The following is a 15090-nucleotide window of genomic DNA, read 5'->3' as shown; positions in this document are numbered from 1 at the left end:
CAAAGAATTCTATTCAGCTTTAAAACAATAAGTGGATGTGTATGAACTGGAGCTATTATAAACTGGGGTGAGAATACAAAGTGGTACAACCACTTCAGAAAGTACTTTGGAAGTCTCTTCTAACATTAAACATACACTAAGTGACCCAGCAATTCCACTCAAAGGTATTTATCCAAGAAAAATGAAAACTTCTGTCTGAACAAAGACTTGCACACAAAATGTTCAAAACAGCTTTGTTCACTATAGCCAAAAACTGAAAACAACTAAATATCCATCAATGGGTGAAAGGACAAATGTAGTATACTCATAAAATGGAATACTAATCAGCAATTAAAAAGGAAACTATTCATGCACCCAATAGTATGCAGAGCAACATTATGTTGAGAAAAAAATAAGCCAGACACAAAAAGAGTGCATATTGTATGATTCCATTTATATGGAATTTAGAAAGCAGATCAGTGTTTGCGAAGGGCTAAAAATCACAGGTGGCCATGACATTGAGTAGGGGCACAAGGAAGTTTTAGCGGGTAGAGAAATGTTCTACATCTTAATTGTGTCGGTGATTGCATGGAATTAATTTTTAACTTAATTGAACACTTTAAAGGGGCATATTTTAATGTATGTATTGTGTATTTTACAACACATGTACTTCAACTAAGGTGACTAAAAAGAAACAACACAATTTTGGAAGTAAAATATTTAAAACAAAGAAAGAAATATCACTGCTACACTAACTGTGCTGTTCAGATCATATTAAGGGTATGGTGTCTACTTCTATGAACATTTTTTAAAAAGCTGAAATTACAGAACTTTAAAAAGAAGGTAAGTTGAATGACAAGTGTATCTAGCAATACTATCATATATGAGAAATGACTGAATGTTTAGTCTGGTGACAAGAAGATAAAACAGGGAAACATAATGATCCTCATATGTATGAAGTTCTACCCTCTAAGGGGAAAGAAATAGACTCCTACTGAGTGGAAGTTATAAACAGATTTTGTCCTCAACATGTAGAAGACAATAATTACTTAGAGTTCAAATTAAAAATCAAATCACACTTGTTGAATAGTCACTATATCTCAGATACAATGAAATGTAAACCTTCTAAGAAAGTACATAGTTATGGAGTTCTCATTGCTGAACTCTTCTTGTCAAGATAGGATGACAGATTAGATGCCTTCTAAGTCTTTTAAGAATGTATTTTGTTCCTTTTATGAAACTTTTAAGTAAAATTTCATGATTTCAAATTACTGAACTTTATAGTTACTATTAGTACCATGCTTTTTATATTTTGGTGTTTAGTAAATACTTTGATTAAACTGTGCTTCGCTTTTTAAAATATATTGCTGTTCATTACTAATATAGCCAATGCAGAGTTCTTGTTTGGTATAACCCATCTAATAATAAAAATTCTACCATATGTGAAAATAAAATATACTTTAGAATGATTAACTTTCTGATGAAATTTCAAGTATTAGTAACAATCCAAAAAAGAAAATTGTTGACACAGAAAAGATAACAAGGTGTGTGTCCTATAAATGTAAAATGACTGGCCAGGAAAATAGTACTTTCCATACTGTTCAGGGGAAAAAAAGAGTTCCCTCTTTTTTAGGAATGAGAGAAAGTTTAGATTTAAAGTACATCTTAAAGGTAAGGTAAGCTACAGGTAGATAGATGTAAAAGATGATGACTTTTGTGATGGACATTAATCACCTCCCCTCACATTTACTCCTCTTTTTCTTTTCCCAAAGCTAGACCTTTCATTTGGGGATAGAAACTTTCCAAAGAAGTTATCTCCACATTTTACTCCAGGGATAGAATACACAATTCAGCATACAACAATTAGGACTTTCCAACATCATGGCCAAAGTGATTAGTTCTGAGGTGAAAATAAGACCTACCCTGGTTGAACCAGAATAAATACCAAGGCTTTTATTAGAAATAAAAGACAAAAACTCTTTTTCTCAGTGAAGGTAAATGTGGAAACAATAAACCTTAGGTGGTACTAGAAGCCATGGCAGAACCAAGACAGGAGTATCAGAATGAAACAACGGAAAGCAGAAAAAAGAAATGGAAGTCACTGAGCCACTGAATCATTTCCAAAGTAGCCCTATCTTTGGACTTTTTAGTTAACATTAGCTAAAGTATTTTATTTGTGGCTTAAATTCATTTAAATATTTTTTTAAATTAGGTTTTTATTACTTCCAACAAAAATTGAAAAGGTAGGAACTTCATGCAAAGAAAAAGAGACTGGAATGCACAAAATGTCGATAAGATTTAAAGACTGGTTTTGGAATTTATAGCCAAATTTATTAATAAAGTAATTCTGGTGTTGGTGGGGTGAAAACAAATGAAATATTTGTTTTCAATCTCTATTCTTAATCTGCCACTATCCACTAGAAGTTAGGTCAAAGAACCATCAACTTCTGAATTTCAGCTCCAAAAAGATGAAGGAAATGTGAACAACACAAGTAGCCATTGCTCCACAAAGTTTCTATTATTCTTAAACTCTGTTCCAGGTCCCAAATAAATCAGAGCCTTGAGGATACAAATACAGAACTTCTAACAACCAGACTACAAAGCTACCAGATGGTAAAATTGTTAAATAGAAAGCTGCTATTAAAAGCAAAGTTTCCCAGTGTTAATGTGACTTATCATTTTAAATATTTTAGTTCAAAACTTTATAGAAAAGAAAAATTAAATACTGGTAAGAAAAAACTTAATTGGTCTCACCACTTTGGAATTCTGAGAACCACTGCAGATTCTAGTTAGATTCCTCTGATAAAAATATCTAAATAAATAAGAAAAAGGAGGCTGTCTTTGGTGATCTTCAGGTACAAAAACACTTCGATGTCATTTTGTCCAAATATTACTTGACTGAAAAAGTCTTTTTAAATATTCATAAGGATCTGTAAAACATTTTAGCAGAATAATATCTTCCCCAAAATGGAGACTATCTTATTTACTGAAAAACATAGTTGACTATCTTATTTTATGAAAAAAGAAAATATGTATTCTGGCTAATATAAAAAAAAATTATGAGAAATATTCATGCTCCTCAAGTCTGTGAATTTCTCATCCATAATTGGTTATCTCTAAAATTATATATATGTATACACACACACACGCACACATACATACACACACATACATATATACATATTCAGACAGACAGTGAATTCATCTTGAACTTTTCTCACAGAAAGGATATCAGTCCCCAACTAAAGATAAAAACTTTAAGATCAGAATTTAGAATTTCTTTTAAAAAGTAATATGTCTTAAGAAAATTTTGCATATCTTTTTTATAATTCCCCACTGCTTGGTAAAAACAAAGAAAACATGGCAGAATAAAAAGGTCAAAAACCATGTCATCACAAATAATATTCTATTTTTATAATATTACATATTTCTCCAATGAGCCTGTATTACTTTTATAATATAAAAAAGTAATTTTTTAAAATTTTTAAATAGACTCAGGCATGTAGAAAGACTGTCCGATTCCATATTTTTAAATGTATAAAACAGTCCTACCTTCCCTGTGCTATATCCTTCCACATGTAGGATAAATTTAATTGCTCCTTTTAGAATGGTGGTGGAATACTTAAAGCCACTTGACAATCTCATCACCACCATAATGACCACTGGATAGTTCAGCAGTTTAATTATAATGTGTTGAGGTTTGGCACATTACATTTTATTCATTCTGTTTGGCGTTAGCTGAGCTTCTTGGATGTGTAAGTTGATGTTTTTTAAATATGAAAAATTTTCAACCATTATTTCTTAAATACTTTTTATGCCCCATTCACATGTTCTTCTCTGTGACTCCTATTACACGTATGCTAGACCATTAGGTGTTGTTCCTTAAGTCCCTGAATCTTTGTTCATTTTTTTCAGACATTTTTTTCTAAGTTCTTCAAACTGAATAAATTTTATTGACACACTTCAAGTTCATGATTTTTCTACCATCTCCAATATGCTAAGCTCGACAAATTTTTAATTACAGTTATTATTATTTTCAGTTCTAGAATTTCCATTTGGCTCTTTTTATAGTTTCCACTTCTCTGCCAAGATTTCTTATCTGTCCAATTCATTAAGAACATACTAGTTGTTAGTTTTCTTCAAGTCCTTATATGACCATCCATATTTAAGCCTTTGTTGCTAAATCTAACATGTAGGCCATCTCAAGTTCTGTTCTATTGATTTTATTTTTTCCGAACTAGGGGTTACATTTTTCCTGGGATTTTTGTTTTTGTTTTTTTTTTTTGCCCCCGTGTCTACTAATTTTTTTTATCATGTATTAAACATCGTCATAATAAAATGTAACAGAGCATAGAGAACTTAGATTCTGATTTGGCTATGTTCCTCTGAAGAGTGATGTCTTTTGCTTTCAGGCAATATAATTACTGGCTGAATATCTTGCATTTGTTTATGTCTTGTTGGGATGATTTTCAGGAAAGCTCAAGGTATTTTGTGAGCTCCTTTAGTTTGACAGGATCAAATTTCTATCTTTGTCTTCCTTGTAGATTTTACTGAGGTCTAGTTTTAAACTTGTTATGGTAGGTCTACAGTAAGCCTTACTGTAGGACATATTAAGGAATGAACTTTTTGGTTCTCAGCTGGATGCTGAGGATGTTAATGATGTCCCTCTGCACTGCCTGTGGCAGAACTTCAAAGTTTATCAAAATTCTTTAATATGTCTTTCCATTCTCAGATCTTCAGTAAACTCACAGAGTCTCATTTGGCAAATATGTTGTCCCTCTCTCAGCCAAGGACTCATGGGGAACCCACATTCAGAATTCTGGACCTCCGTTTCTGCACAGCTATTTTGTTTCTGGTGTCCTGCTCCAGATTCCAGCTGCTTCAACAGTCCTAAATTCTGCTCTCTGCCTTCTCAGTTCAGAGGTACCACTGTTTCTGTTTGGACTCCAGCTCCCAGTGACACTGTCAGGAAATTGTCTTTAAGCAGAGAGCCAGGGCACACACAGGGCTCTTCTTATAGGTTGCCTCCTACCAACAACACAGCTTTGTACAGCCTCTTGTCCAACGTCTGCGAATAGTTGCCTCATATATTTTTTTAAGTTTTACTATTGTTTATAGGAGGAGGGTTAGACCAGTAATAGTTACTCCATCAAGGCCAGTGGCAGAAGCACTTGTCCACATTAAACATTTATTTTTGTCTTGGTTTTTATTTCATATTTCTCTTTTTCATTCTCTTAATGTATATGTCTTCTTCTCTCCCTGACCTCAATTTGTATAATTTATGATCCTGTGTTAAACACACATATAGTGCTAAATAATTTTGATATTTTAGAACTTTAAGACTTTATAATGGTGACGGAATACTTTCAAAATATTGTCAATAGTTTTGTAGAATTTCTGAATTTAAAGCAATATATTTTAAATTCAATTTTAAAAGTCTTTCTTCCCATACTCACCTTACATTTTCCATGAATAATAGCATAGGCAAAATATCAACAGTACTCTATTACCAAACTGCCTAGATATTCCTTCCTTTGTTAAAGTACATTTCCTTACTTTTTTATTTAAGTCACAATAAAAATAATTGAAAAAGAAAACCCTCAAATTATCAAATTGTTCTTATTTCCAAATTTCTGAAATTGGTCTGATTTCAACTTTCAGAAGTGTCTGAAAAGTCTTCTTAGCTATATCTAAAGACTGTGGAAACATCAGTCTGTTCCCCAGACAACAAGAGATTTAAATGAGAAATCAAAGTAAACATCACAAAGTTTTAAAAATTTAAAAAACATTTATACATAATGGATGGTCCCACAAAGGGAGCAGAGGGAGCAGATTTTTGTAAAGCCCTGGTTTCTCAATTTATTTAGATACCTGTTATGCTAACTCACATAAATGATTAAGAGATAGGGGCCGACTTATCCATTGGGCACATTGGGCACTCATGCAAATGATTAAGAGATAGAGCCCGTAATACTTTCAGAGGCCGAAAAAATGTTTTATTTTTTTTTAATCATAAGAATAACTAAAATTTTAGGTTAACAAAAATGTTTAACATTTCTCAATATAGTCTTCATACTAACACAGTCATAAAATATAAATATATTATAATTTGTAATTATAAAATTGTGTGTGTGTAGATAGGCATGAATTAGCGATTGTTTTCAGATTTGCTAGGAATCTTAGTCTCTCACCCAACTTGACGGCCTGATTCTAGGATGTGAGGCCTCCAGGCATTCTTCCCTTTAAATTTCCAGAGCTGCTATTCTCATCCTTAACCCATTTCCCTCCGATCTTTTTGGTTTGCTTGAACTGAATTCACTTGTAAAGTAATTGGATGATTCTGGGCAGATAATACTCAGGGTAGCTAGGTATCTGAATGGCCTTATTAAAGTTACCAGGTAGTAGAAGTTATCTTCATAACTGCTTCATAACTGCTTTATATTTGCTTTCTACAATAGAGACGTGGCCTTGGTGTCTCTTTCTATTTCAAAGCCCTCAATCTTTTTGGAGCAGCCCACAAAATCTCAAATTCCTGTCTAAGCAGCAGGTTCCAACCCACAGTCCATTTTCAGAGCCAAGATTATAATAATCACATTGAGAACTCACAAAATCTCAAACCTTAGGTGACTTAGGTTACTAGTGTCACAAACTTTTCCAGGTTCTCTTATTTATGACTCATGGCTGTTTGAGCAAGAGATTTTCTGTATTCAAAACATTACTGTCTTATAATAACGGAAATACTCTATGTTCAGAGTAAACATAATTTCAGCAAGAGAAAAAAAGCATTTAAGAGAATAAAATGTCTTCAATGACATTCAAAAGAAATTTTACAAGTAAATCTAACACTTAGGATAATAAAAGCAGAGTGCTCTGTATTAAAGCTTGGCATGAAAGATGGATAGCATGCTAGGAACTAACCATTGAATCAAGTTTAATTACTGTTGTATTCATTGGCAAAACACTTGACTTTTTTTAGTCTCAAATCCTCAAAAATAAAATAAGACATACAAACATATGTTCTGGCAATCTCCAGAATACTGTTAGCATCAAATGAACAACTGTGCCTCAAAAGCACTTGGTAAAATAAGTTTTTAAAGACTAAATAAATTTATATTATTATATTCTTATTATTCATCATAATGACATCAACATTCTTAAATCTCCTATGGCCTGTCCTTCAATTTTCATAACTGTACCAGTCACAAAGTCTGACTCATTCTTTTGAATTTTTAAGTATGTTTTATACATCAGACTTCGATGTATTTCATTTGGATTACAGATTACAAGCTAACAATGCATTAAACCACTCCTTTTCAGAAGAGTTAAAACACTACCTATTCCCTAACCTTTTCACAATCAAACAAGCAATTTGTTTATACTCTAGAACAAAATGCAGCACACTTATTCTGACAAGGGCAAAACAGTCGCTATTTTAGGCTTTGTGGGCCCAAAGAGTCTCTGCTGCAACTATTCAAATTTGCCATTGTAGAATGAAAACAGCCATAGAGCCATATAAACAAATAGGCATGGCTTTCCCAATAGAACATTATTTATAAAAACAGGCTACCAGCTGGATTTGGCCAAAGGCCGTAATTTACCAACTCTTGCTTTAAAACTGTGCTTCTCAGTCTTTATTGTACATACTAACCATATGGGGATCTTAATGCAGATTCTTGATTCGGTAAGTCTGGGTAGAGTCTGAGATTCTGAATTTTAAACAATCCCTCAGTTGAATGATTTTGACGCTGGTCAAAGGTTCATATTTTGAGTAGCAAGGTTCTGATAAGCTCCGCGAGAAGAGGGAACCTATCTAATTATTTACTGTGAAACTTCAGTGCCTAGAACTGTGTGTGAAACATAATAAAGCAATCAACAAATATTTAAGGACTAAACAAATAAAAAAAAAATAAGCTTTTAAAATAATGTCATGTTTTGGCTTGTAGCATTGTTGTGTGCCAGCACTTATAAGGCTCATTCCTTTTTATGTTCACCCTAGCATTTAAGCTTTTCAAATCTAGCTGTCTCATTAACATGGTAGATTTTGTAATAGATAGTACTCAATTAAATCACAGTCTTGGTTCATGTAGATAGTACAAAAGTTAGTTGTTACTGACAAATTAACCCCAAACTCTCTGTTGCATCTATAATGATCTTTTATTTCCTTAAGGATTCTATCCATGTTCCTTGTACTTCAAGGCCTTTGTACATACTACTTTCTCTGATAGAAACATCCTCCCCTAATCCTTTGAGTCTAAACATAAATGTCACCTATTCAGAAAGGGGTGCAGAGTAAGTGCCCTCATTCTCCCTATTTGCTTCAAATGGGTTTCTCTATCTCAGCCCTATGTGTCTTCTCAAAGCACTAATCACATTTTATAATTATTTACTTATATGCTGACTTTTTATGACTCCATTCCCCCTACTAGAATATTAGCTTCTCAAGGTCAAGAACTGCATTTGCCTCATTTATCACTGAATCCCTACAAATTCACAGTTTCTGACACACATAGGCATAAAAAAATATTTGTAGATTGAAAAAATAATTATTTATGTTCACAGAAAATTTCTTTCATTGTCCTATCTTTAAAATGCAGATGCCTCTTAAGGTAAAAAAGACTGTTTTTTATACAAGTGGGGCCATAGCAGCCAAATTTGTACTTTATGATGCTGCTCTGTCAATAATAGCTATTTAGATCAGGGGTAGATACCCGACCCAAGCTGGACCACATTCTCTTTCTTGGAATTTTTGTAACTGAGGTCTCTGTCTAGTCTGGACACTCTGATTGATTAACTAAGGACTAGTGGTAAACCACTATATTTAGTCATGTGCATCTGAAAGTAATTATAAAGAATGAAGAACATAAAAGAAGCAAACATAAAAGATGAGGAAAGTACTACCTAGGTTCCTAATGACTTTATTGATAGAGAATTCCAGTTTCTCAGGAGGTCAAACTGTTCTTTGGGATTTCAGGCATTATCTTAATATCTTTCCACAATTCTGTTTTTAAATAGATTGAAATGGGTTTCTGATACTTAAAAATCAACATGTTAAAAATAAGGCTGTATCTTTCTACTTAAATATTTATCTCTAATTTATAAAGACTATATAGAAGCAAAAATATACAAATAAAATATGTCAAAGTTGCAGCAAGGGAAAATGTCAAATTGAGGAATCAAGTTCTCAACAGGTAGTGCCTAGTAATCAAAGGTTTGAGTATTATTAAACAAATTATATCTACAGTAAAAGGGTAAATGCAGTCAAAAGATAAGAGCATTTATATGAAGCCTAACATACTCTAAAGCAAATAAAGACTTCTATAATTCTTCTAGGGAAAAGTTTGCTATCACTTGACCTTTAGTTCCAAAATTATTCAGAATACTACTTTCATATGAAGTGGCTGGTCCTAACTATACTTTTTAAAGTTAAAATCTAATAATTATTAGAATAAGCTGATTTAGATAAATATTTCTTTAACTCAAAATAAAGAGAGACAAAGTCTATGCAATACTTAGAGTAGAAATAAACTCAAGAAAGGAGAAAGGATAGGAAATTATCACACCCAACTGGAATCCTATTTCCCAGACATACAAGGAAGGAGATATAAAAAGCAATTATTGGGTGTAAGCCAATAAACTAAGAATCTTCTACAAGCTAATCACATCAAAATATTAATTAATTCTAGTCACCTCCACAGCCAACTATTCCTACTTAATTTTTAAAAAAATTATTGCTAATTGAGTAATTCATATTTTTGTTAGGAAGTTAAAATGAAAAAACAAAAATCCTAGCAGTTTTCTTTTATAGTACAATTCAAAATATCCATTATTTTCCAAGCAGCAAATGAAAATGTCAAAAACATTCTTGCTGTAGATATTTAGTTGTTTTCTGCCAAATTAATGAAAGGAAAATATTGCACTTTGAATTGGTTAATTACCATGAATCCTTCTGCAAAGGGCTCCTGCTTGCAAAATTAAGCCAACTCGAGTTGGCACAGGGCCCTAATATTCATGGAGACTAGACTATAGGCTCCACTGTACTCAAGAGACATTTAGTTTTTGGCATCCATTCATCGGCTTACAAATCATCAGTCCTAACCATTCTAGACACTCAACTGTCTGAAGTAAACAGGGCAGAAAGCACCTGCATTTAACACGGATATACCATATTTTGCTTCTTTGCAATTTTACAAGTTAGACTTAGAATACAAGATAAACAAGAATACTCTGATTTACATATCTTATAGAAACTAGAACTATTTCAACAAAAGTGCTTTAGTAACTAAACTATTTCAAGGAAATCCTCTAGGAACAAGGCAACTTCAGAAAAGAAGGAATTTGGAGTTCTTTTTCTCAGTTCCAGGCCAAGCCGAGTGGAGCTTTGGCCTCTTACACACACTTGTAATCATAACTTGCCATTTCCTAGGATTCAAAATAGATAAGTGCTAATTTGCCTGTTTCCAAAACTGATAAAATAACCACAGCATTACTCAAAACTAACTGCATCTTTCCTTTTTCTTTTCTTCATGCCATTCCTTTCTAAACAGAAATTGCCTTTCTCCCTAAATAAAATGAAAGAGGGTCCTGAATCGAGATCGATAAATACTGATAGGCCCAGGAATACAAGCTGGCTTCTCTATGCTGGTTCTCCAGATGGCCCTCATGAGGCTCCAAGTGTGTCACCTCCTCATATAGACTCTTGCATCAAGGAACCAGACAAGCACAGAAGTCAATAGTTGATCCTAAAAAGGGTCATTCAAAACCAACTACAACATTAATCTACATTAACATCTAAGTATTATGGCAAATATAAAATTAGCAGGAAATTTCTTAGGATTAGCAAAATAACCCCTATAAATCCCAAATCAAAAACAGAAGACATTATACATTCAAGCTTTGAGAAGTTGACACAAAAAGTCTACATTTACCTTTAAATAAACTGAAGCTAACCTAAGATAACAACCAGTATGCTTAGAGTATCTAGAAACCATGAGGGAAACAACAAAAAACAAACAACAACAATAACAAAAAAAGAAGGTAGAAATAAATAGGGAACAAAGAACAGATAGGACAAAGAGAACAAATAGCAAGACAAAAGACTTAAAATGAACCATATTGACAATCAAAGTAAATGTATATGATCTAAATACTCCAATTAAAAGGCAGATATTATCAAAGTCCTAAAAATGTAATACCCAACAATATGCTTCCTTTCAAGAAATGTATTTTAAATACAGACACAAATACGTTAAAAGAAAAAGAAAAAGAAAAAAGACACAGCATACTAAAACTAGTCTAAAGAAATCTAGAGTATCTATACTAATACCAGAAAAAGTTGATTTCAGAATAGAACTGGTACTAGGAATACAGAGGATAATTTCATTAAAATGGTTAATTAATCAAGAAGACATAAAAATCCTAAATGTTTAAGTACCTAATAACCAAGCTTCAAAATACACAAAGCAAAAACTTAAAAGAAATCCAAGGTATATAAGATTCCAACCATAAAACAAGTCTCAAATTTAAAAGGATTGAAGTTATACAAAGTATGCTCCTGATCACAACTAAATTAGAACACAATAACAGAAAGAGTCTGGAAAACTCCCAAATATCTTTGAACTAAATAAGATACTTCTAAATAACCAAAGAGTTAAAGAAGAAATCAAAAATGGAACTAAAAAGTATACTAAACTGAATGAAAATAAAAACATATCATATCAAAATTGAGGGATGCTGCTAAAGCAGCACTTACAGAAAAACTTATAGTACAAAAAACATTTATATTAGGAAAGAAGAAAAGTCTCAACTTAGTGGCCTCAGCTTCCACCCTAAGAAACCAGATAAAGAAGAGTAAATGAAGCCCAAAGTAAGCAGAGGAACAAAATAATAAAGATCACTGCAGAATTCAATTATGCAGAAAACTGAAAATAGGTAAAAAAATCAATGAAAGCAAAAATTCATTTTTTGAAATGGTCAATAAAACTGATAAACTTCTACACAGACAGGTCAGAAAAATGTTTTTAAAATATATAAACTAGTAATGTCAGGAATGACTGTAACAACACCACTACAGAATCTACAGATAATATGAAAATATTATAACATTATGCCAATAAATTTTATAACTTAGAATAAATGCTTAATTCCTTCAAAGACTCAAATTATCAAAGCTCACTCAAGAAGAAATAGTTTAAATGAAACTTTATTAAAGAAATTGAATGTGTAGTAAAACCTTCCCACAAAAAATACTCTAGGCTCAAAAGGCATCAAACTTTTAATGAAGAAATAATCCTAACAATTTTCCCAAAAATTACAGCGTAAAAATACTTTCCAACTTATAAGGAATTTATATATGTGTTTTTAGGTGAGGCAACCCTTAGTTGACTTCACAGATTGCAAGGACCTTGTCAGCTTACAATCTCTTATTTTTTTATTTTTTACGCCTACAGCACCTGGTCTTCCTAAGTGATCTTCCATCTAAGTACTAACCAGGACTGACCCTGCTTAGCTTCCGAGATCAGACGGGATCGGGCTTGCTCAGGGTAGCATGGCCACAGACCATAAAGAACTTATAGACATATCCTCATAAATGTAAATATAAAAATTCTAAAAAGTTGATTCCAACAATGTCCATAAAGAATACAACATCAAGACCAAGTGGGGTCAGTCTCAGGATTTTGAAGCTATTTCAGGGTTTCATGCCTTGTTTAAATAGAATTAAATATTAAGAAATTAAAAAAGGAAAACCTTATGATTATCTAAGTAGGCACCAAAAGAGTATTTGACAAAATTTAATGTCCACTCCTGATAAAAGTTCTTAGCAAAGTAGCAATAAGAGGGAATTTCCTCAGCCTGATAAAAGTATCTTGAAAAATCTACAGTTAACATCATACTTGACAGTGAAAGACTGAATGCTTCTCCCCCATGATCAGGAACAAGACAGAAATGGCTGCTCTCATAGCTTCTATTCAACATTGTTCTCTGGAGGTTTTAGCTAGTCCAATCAGGCAAGAAAAAGAAAAAGTATCCAAATTTTAAAGAAAGAATTAAAACTTTATTCATAAACAACATGATCTTCTCCATAGAAAATCAGACAGAATCTATAAAATAGCTATAAGAACTAGTGAGTTTAACAAGGTTGTGGAATATAAGATCAATATTCAAAAATCAATCGTATATTTATTTACTAACAACAAGATTTTAAAAGTTGCCATTTACAATTGCATCAGTACATATGAAATACTAAGGGATAAACCTTACACTAGATGTGTAAGACTTGTACGCTGAAAACTACAAAACACTTCTGACAGAAATTAAAGACATAAATAAATAAGAGTCATTACTTGTTCATGGGTTATACAATTGTGTTAAAATATCAATTCTTCCCAAGTTGATCTAAAGATTTAATGCAATCCAAATCCACATTCGAATAGGCTTTTTCTTCATAGAAATTGACGAGCTTATTTTCAAACTTATATGAAAACTCAAAAGACATAGAATGGCCAAAAGAACTTTGAAAAGGAAGAAAAAAGATGATTAACAACACTATCAAATTTTAAGATTTATAATAATCGAGACAATAAGCTATTAAAGATAGACAAACACGCCAATAGAATGAAATAAAGAGTTCCAGAAATAACCCATATATAAATGGACAATGAGTTTTCAACAAAGATGTAAAGGCAATTCAATGGTGAAAAGGATAGTCTCAAATGAATACTGCTGGAACAACTGAATAGTTGTATCTGTAAAAAATGAACCTTGATCCATATCTCACACCATACACAGAAATTAACTCAAAATGGAATGCAGGGCACAAGTTAACAACTCAAACTTCTTTACACATATACTAGGGTTGAACAAATAGATAAATGGATAGTGGGAGCTATGCTTCTCAGTGTTGGAGAGAGACATTACAGATAAGCAATGAACCACCTGGTATTGAAGTAGAGTCAGAGATATCAGTATGAATTCACATTTAACTTAATATAGATACAAATAGATAGATGTGGAAGTAATTATAGATGTGTGTATCCATGGGTTAGTACAGCTCTGCCTGCTGAGAGAACCTAGACATAGTGATACCACAGTAGCAGCAACCAGAATACCCAGTGCCTAAATTCTGGTTTCTAAATATCATCGCCCCACTAGGGATACTTTGAGATATGGCTGATTGTAGGGCTGGAGCCTTGCAAATATAAGATGAGCCTTAGGTATCTTGTGTCAGAAAACAAGGAAGTATTGGAAAAAAAGAAGGGAGCAAGTCCAAGGGACACAGGAGCCAACCGAAAGGGCCAGAGCTGGAATAAGTTCAGCAGCAAAATAAATAACATATTAGCTGATTATAACTTAAAGGATAAAAAAAAAAAGACTCCATACTAATATAATAAATGAAGAAATAAATAAATGACAAAGAAGAGACAAATAATAAATACCAGTTATAATAATCATCTTACAGAATTGCAAGTAATTTATGTAGATACCCATCTCCGAAAGGAAGAGCATAATTCCTGCCCCTGCATCTCTGAAGCATGAGTTATATTTAGGGACTACTTTCAAAGAATAAAGTACGGAAAGGATAAAAATAATTAACTTTACAGTGTAGAAACTTGGCAAACATTACTGTGGGCAGGAGATCAAGATTAAGTATACCAGTGATAAAACGTTGATAGCATGTACGCACCCACCCCCAATATGTTGTGATAAAAAGGGTACCTCTTCTAAAATATTATCCCAGTCTAATTAAGAAAAAAACAACAGGGAAACTGAATTTGAGGGGCAATCTATAAAATATCTGACCAGTACTGCTCAAAACTGTGAAGGTCATTTAAAAAAAAAAAAAAGACTAAGAAACTATCAAGAATCAGAAAAGACTACGGAGACGGAGACATAAGGACTAAATGCAATGTGAAATCCTGGGGCAGAAAAACACAAGTGTAGTTAATAGCAATGTACAAAATGCTGGTTGCTTAGCTTTGACAAATCTACTATGGTTATATAAGATGTTAATAACTGTAGATACAAAATAGTCATGGAGATTTAGAGTATGGCACAGGGTATACAGTCAATATTATTGTAATGATTGTGTGTAGTGCCAGATGGGTGCAAGAGTAA

At 32.6% G+C, this 15090-nt stretch overlaps 1 protein-coding gene and 1 pseudogene across 7 annotated transcripts in view; both read right to left on the bottom strand.

Annotated features, from left to right (window-relative positions):
* Positions 1-15090, bottom strand: part of RFX3 (regulatory factor X3) — a 254136-nt gene that overhangs the window by 167221 nt on the left and 71825 nt on the right. The window lies entirely within an intron of this gene.
* LOC111730110 lies at positions 12417-12535 on the bottom strand (annotated as a pseudogene).

This window comes from Pteropus vampyrus, unplaced genomic scaffold, assembly GCF_000151845.1.
Source record: "Pteropus vampyrus isolate Shadow unplaced genomic scaffold, Pvam_2.0 Scaffold301, whole genome shotgun sequence".
NCBI classification, from domain to species: domain Eukaryota; kingdom Metazoa; phylum Chordata; class Mammalia; order Chiroptera; family Pteropodidae; genus Pteropus; species Pteropus vampyrus.
This window is presented reverse-complemented; position numbering and strand designations above follow the sequence as displayed.